Source organism: Rhinopithecus bieti, unplaced genomic scaffold (assembly GCF_001698545.2).
Source record: "Rhinopithecus bieti isolate Rb0 unplaced genomic scaffold, ASM169854v2 scaffold_38123, whole genome shotgun sequence".
In the NCBI taxonomy this organism is placed as follows: domain Eukaryota; kingdom Metazoa; phylum Chordata; class Mammalia; order Primates; family Cercopithecidae; genus Rhinopithecus; species Rhinopithecus bieti.
The window spans coordinates 87,516-93,160 of NW_016816276.1; the positions used below are offsets into that span (position 1 = coordinate 87,516).

The 5,645-nt window shown below is 40.7% G+C and overlaps 1 protein-coding gene across 4 annotated transcripts in view; it reads left to right on the top strand.

The window, feature by feature from the left end:
- PLAC8 (placenta associated 8) overlaps positions 1-2,448 on the top strand; it is a 35,501-nt gene extending 33,053 nt beyond the window's left edge. For all 4 annotated transcript variants that reach the window (XM_017854762.1, XM_017854764.1, XM_017854763.1 and 1 more), the window contains one exon: positions 2,169-2,448. The gene's annotated coding sequence lies outside the window, so the exon portion shown is untranslated. The remainder of the gene's footprint in view (positions 1-2,168) is intronic.
- Positions 2,449-5,645: the final 3,197 nt, after the last annotated feature.

The following is a 5,645-nucleotide window of genomic DNA, read 5'->3' on the forward strand; positions in this document are numbered from 1 at the left end:
AAAAAAAAAAAAAAAAAAAAAAAAAAAAAAAAAAAAAAAAGAAAAAAAAAAGAGAAGAAATGAAATGTTGCTTCTAATCAGCAATATTCATGAAACTCGAGAGGCAAAAAAAAAAAAAGAGAAAATATGAGCTTAGGTCCAACTTGGTTAGAACATATGGCATAAGTAGAAAATAACGAAAATAAAAGATTTTAAAAAGTGAATTGGGGCCTTAGCATGCAATGTCTGAATACTAAGCTAATGACCTGGTAGGAATTGGGAAGTTATTGCAGGCTTGAAGTAAATGAATAGAACTACACTTTAGAAATATGAATCTAAGGCTGGGCACAGTGGCTCATGCTTATAATCCCAACACTTTGGGAGGCCTAGGTGGGAGGATCACTTGAGCCCAGGAGTTCACCACCAGCGACCAGCCTGGGCAACATAGCGAGACCTCATCTCTACTAAAAGTAAAATAAAATAAATAAAATTTAAAAATAGTAAATATTAATCTAATAGTAGCATATAGTACAGACTGTACAGGATGAAGCTAGAAGCAAAGATGGGGAGTTAGACCATTCCAACACTGTTTACTTAAATAAATGCATGAAATAATTTACATCAAATATCTACCCACACATTCATGATAATGAGTCCTGATAACACAAGTGTTTTCGTTAACCTCAGGGAAAATATCTCACTGAATCTTTAGATGGGTTTGAAGTAAAACATCTTGGCAGTCCTGACTCCTCCTCATCAACTTGGACCCTACATCACTCACTGGTAATAAAGCTTTAGATACACAGATATCGAAATGGGGAGAAACGAGAGAAAGAGCAAGGAATAACAACATGATTTACGTTAAAATAGATTGAGACAAAGGACGTAGGAATCAACTGGAAAATCTCCCCACAGTCCAAACTGGGACACTTTGAGGAATAAAATAAGGTCGTGTTAGATTATAACCCAACGTGTCAAATATTTATGTTTTTTTTTTTTTTTTTTTTTAAACAGAGTCTCGCTCTGTCGCCCAGGCTGGAGTGCAGTGGCCGGATCTCAGCTCACTGCAAGCTCCGCCTCCTGGGTTTACGCCATTCTCCTGCCTCAGCCTCCCAAGCAGCTGGGACTACAGGCGCTCGCCACCTCGCCCGGCTAGTTTTTTGTATTTTTTAGTAGAGACGGGGTTTCACCATGTTAGCCAGGATGGTCTCGATCTCCTGACCTCGTGATCCGCCCGTCTCGGCCTCCCAAAGTGCTGGGATTACAGGCTTGAGCCACCGCGCCCGGCCATTATGAGTTTATACTAACATAAATGATTGAATAAAATTTGAAAATTGAAGAAAAGTATGTGTGTTGAAAGCAGGGAAAACTGGGAATTTTGAGATTTTCTGTATGGGAGAAGAGACACATCTGCCATACGGAACTCCACATATTTAGGTAGGTACTCCTTCCTCAAGGAGAGCGGCATGATTCCCCACCCTGAAGTGGGGGTTTGCATGGTGACTTCCTTCCAAAAAGTACAGTATGAAAAGTAGAGCATGCAAGTACACTCTCTATACTGTATGGAGTAACTCCACACTGGAGAAACCTGACACAACGACCTGAGGCAGGTAATCGACGTCACCATCATTGGTAATATACTGGTAGTTTGCACCCCTGATTTGATGTGATGAGAATGGCACTTTACCTTTGTGGTCTTCCTCCCAAAACCTCATTACTCCAGTCTAACCATGAGAAAACCATCAGACAAACCTAAACTGAGGCACATTCCACAAAATACCTGACTACTCCTCCTGAAAACTGTCAAGGTCATCAAAAACAAAGAGAGGATGAGAAACAGTCACAGTTTAGAGGAGCCTAAGAGAACATGACATTTAAATGTAATGTGGTATTCTGGATGAGATGCTGGAACAGAAAAAAACAGTAGGTAAAAACCGAGTAATCTGTAGATAGTATGGGCTTTGATTAGTAATAATGTGTCAATATGGGTTCATTAATTTTGACAAACCTCCCATGGTAACGTAAGATGTTAACCAACAGGAAAATTGGGTGCTGGATACCTGAGAGCTCTCTGTACTATCTTTGCAACTTTTCCGTCAATCAAAAATGATTCTGCAATTAAAAGTTTATTAAAAATTGTAAAAGTACATTGAGAAAATTCAAAATTCTTCTTTGTGTGTCCTTTATAGGTGAAAAGCTCTTACCGAAGCAACAAAAATCAGTAGACACCTCTTCAGCTTGAGTTCTTCACCATCTTTTGCAACTGAAATATGATGGATATGTTTAAGTACAACTGATGGCATGGAAAAACTCAAATTTCTGATTTGTTATAAATGAATGTTGTCCCTGAGCTTAGCTAAATGGTGCAACTTAGTTTCTCCTTGCTTTCATATTATCGAATTTCCTGGCTTATGAACTTTTAAAATTACATTTGAAATATAAACCAAATAAAAGATTTTACTGACAAGATTCTTCATGCCTTTTTGCTCCCCTTAAAATGTCTTTTTCACTAGTTAATTCCAAGGGTCAGTCTCATAATTTTGTTTTACACTTTGGTTTCTTTTTTGTTTTCTTTTCTTTTTTTTTTTTTAAACAGAGTTGGGGTGTATTTTTTCTTTTTTTTTTTTTTTTTTTTGAGATGGAGTCTCGCTTTGTCACCCAAGCTAGAATGCAGTGGTGCGATCTCGGCTTACTGCAATCACCACCTCCTGAATACAAGCAATTCTCCTGCCTCAGTCTCCCGAGTAGCTGGGATTACAGGTGCCCGCCACCATGCCCAGCTAATTTTTGTAGTTTTAGTAGAGATGAGGTTTCACCATCTTGGCCAGGCTGTTCTCAAACTCCTGACCTCGTGATCCACCCGCCTCGGCCTCCCAAAGTGCTGGGATTACAGGCATAAGCCACTGTGTCCAGCCTAGAGTTGGGGGTCTTTCTATGTTGCCCAGGCTGGCCTTGAACTCCAGGCCTCTAGCAAGCCTCCCACCTCAGCCTCTCAAGGTGCTGGAACTACAGGTGTGAGCCGCTGCACCAGGCCTCACACTTTGGTTTCTGAGCAGGAGATTTTGTTCCACAGTAACCCAGCTCTCTTTCATCTAAGAACTTTCGATGAGAGAAAAAAAAATAGACTACAGATAACTATTCCAAGGCAGCTATGGTACATTTAGCCAACACTTTTGCTTCTTCTCATGCTATCTGTTAGTATTAGTGCTGGTAAAGCAAGATTTTATGCAAAACAACATAACAAGCCTTGCTTTTCCACTGCATTCCTGAGGGGTTATTTATTGTGTTGTTGATTTTCTTTCCCTTTTGAATATGAGATATCAGATTAAGAAAATGTCAATAATCAAATTCAATGACACAATTTTGGTTAAATATTGATGGATAAAGGTGTAAAATGATTTTTTTCACATTTCTTATCCCATTTGATCCATCAGCATCATTTTGCCCTGACGAAAATTTCACTTCCTAATTTCCCCTAGTTCTCCTCCTACACTTCTGATTCCATTTCTTTTTTTGGCGGGGCGGGGGGGGGGAAGTAAGGGGCAAAACTATTTGTCTTATATATTTATTGTGAAATCTCAGTGAGACAAAATGTCAAAGCACCTGGAACTTAGTAGGCACTCAACAAATTCAAGCACTCTGTCCCTTCCTCCACTTACTCTACAGATGTGGGTGCTTTGCAGGGTTCTAGCTTGGGTCCACTCCTTTCACATCTCATCTTCTTAGATAGTATCATCTACTTTCATGGTTACAACTACCTCTTAGGACCCCAAAGTCTGTACTTCCAGTTTCTCCCTTACTATTCATCTTCAGAATGTCTCTCTTGCTAGCTGTGAAAACGAGTCTATCTGCATGTCCCCTAGACCTTGTCTACCCAACAGGTCCAATGATATCACTTAGTTTTTCAAGGTGAGAAATCCGGGTACCAATGACCCCTGAATTGCCTCATCACACCTTTCTCCTTTTCCCCGATATCCAATTTCACCCACTCTGTCACCAATACTCCACTTGAAAGCCCCAAGGGGTGATCTATTTTGTTTGCTGCTGTATTCCCAGTGCCTACAACAATGCCTGACACTTAGGAGGTACCTACTCAATCGTTTATTGAATGAATTAATCTCTTCTCTCCTCTTTGTTGGCATAAATGTAGTCCAAACCTTATTATCTCTTTGGCAAATCATGTTCATACCCTCTAAACTAACCTTCCTGCCTCTAGAAACTCCAGTTTCTCTTGCCTTCTCTCCAGTCCATCCTATACACTGTGTACCATGAGTTAAATTGTGAATTTTTTTTTTTTTTTTTTTTTTTTAGACGTAGTTTTGCTCGTTGCCCAGGCTGGAGTGCAATGGCACAATCTTGGCTCACAGCAACCTCCACCTCCCGGGTTCAAGCGATTCTCCTGCCTCAGCCTCCCGAGTAGCTGGGATTATAGGCATGCACCACCGCCCCGGCTAATTTTGTATTTTCAGTAGAGACAGGGTTTCTCCATGTTGGTCAGGCTGGTCTTGAACTCCCGATCTCAGGTGATCCACCCACCTCGGCCTCCCAAAGTGCGTTACAGGCGTGAGCCACTGCGCCCAGCCAAATTGTGAATTTTCTAAAAAAAAAACAGACCCCAGTATTTTCCTTGGTTCTTCACAGTGTAGCCTCATTTTACCTCTTGAGCCCACTCTCCTGCCAATTCTTCATTCATAAAATTCCTAATCTTCCCTGCCTTCAAGATAAATACTTTTTAAAAATTTCAAATTCCAATTGTTCGTTACTGGTATATAGGAAACCAATTGACTTTTGTACATTAACCTTGTATCCTGTGATCTTGTCAGGATTGTTTATTAGTTTCAGGAGACTTTTTGTATGTGTTTCTATATAGACAATCATGTTGACTGTGAACAAAGTTTTATTCCTCCTTCCCAATCTGTATAAAGCTGCATTTCCTTATCTGGTCTGAATAGCTAGGATTCTGGTATGGTATTAAATAGGAACATGAGAGTAAACATCTTTGCCTTGTTCCTGACCTAGGGTGAAAGCATATAGTCTCTCATCATTAAGTATGATGTAGGTTTTTTGTAGATATTCTGTATCTGATTGATGAAGCTCCCCTCTATTTCTAGTATACTGAACATTTTTTTTTTTTTTGAGACGGGGTCTCGCTCTGTCGCCCAGGCTGGAGTGCAGTGGCATGATCTCAGCTCACTGCAAGCTCTGCCTCCCAGGTTCACAGCATTCTCCTCCCTCAGCCTACCAAGTAGCTGGGACTATGGGTGCCTGCCACCACAACCGGCTAATTTTTTGTATTTTTTAGTAGAGATGGAGTTTCACTGTGTTAGCCAGGCTGGTCTCAATCTCCTGACCTTGTGATCCGCCTGCCTCGGCCTCCCAAAGTGCTGGGATTACAGGAGTGAGCCACCACACCTGGCCACGTGACACTTTTTATATTGTTCTCCAGTTCTTAGATATTCTGTCCCAATTTTTTTTCATTCCTTTTTCTCTTTGCATTTCAGTTTGGGAAGTTTCTATTGACATATTATCAGGCTGTTTCTTTTCTTGGCCAGGTAGACTAATGATAAGCCCATCAAAGGCATTCATTTCTGTGAGAGTGTTTTTATTTCTAGCCTTTTTTTTTGAGATGCAGTCTCGCTCTGTCACCCAGGCTGGAGTGCAGTGGG